Genomic DNA, 506 nt, shown 5'->3' on the forward strand with positions numbered 1-506 from the left:
CAGGAACATTTGACGGTAAAACAGCCATTTGGGCTCGTTTTCAATTGAACAAAACCAAGAAGGAGCCCCATACTCTTACTTTAGCCTTTATGAAATTTGTATTTGCATTTCATGATCTTTTTTTTTTAATAAAAAATATGAATTATGTCTAATTCATCAATTTATAAATTTAACTAATCTAAAATAAATAAATTCCAATTAAGTAATCCTTACTTTAAAAAATGCTATTTTCTTTTTTCTTTTTGTTTTTTTTTTAGTTCTTTTTCCCCTCTTTGTCCTCAGCAGTCTTATACTGCTGGGTTTTGTTATTTTAGTTTGGAGTTGGACCTCGATAGTCTTAATGTCAATATTTATGCTAATATTTACTCCAAAATTGGGAGGGCAAATGTGGGGCAAAGCTTTTTGCTGGAGGGACTACTTGTTCCCATGGAGCCCCACCCCTGGGGTACACATTATAATGTTTTCTCCATATGAAATTTATCCATGCAAAGCATTATTTCAAAAGT

This window comes from Oryzias melastigma, linkage group LG15 (genome assembly GCF_002922805.2).
Source record: "Oryzias melastigma strain HK-1 linkage group LG15, ASM292280v2, whole genome shotgun sequence".
Taxonomy (NCBI): Eukaryota; Metazoa; Chordata; class Actinopteri; order Beloniformes; family Adrianichthyidae; genus Oryzias; species Oryzias melastigma.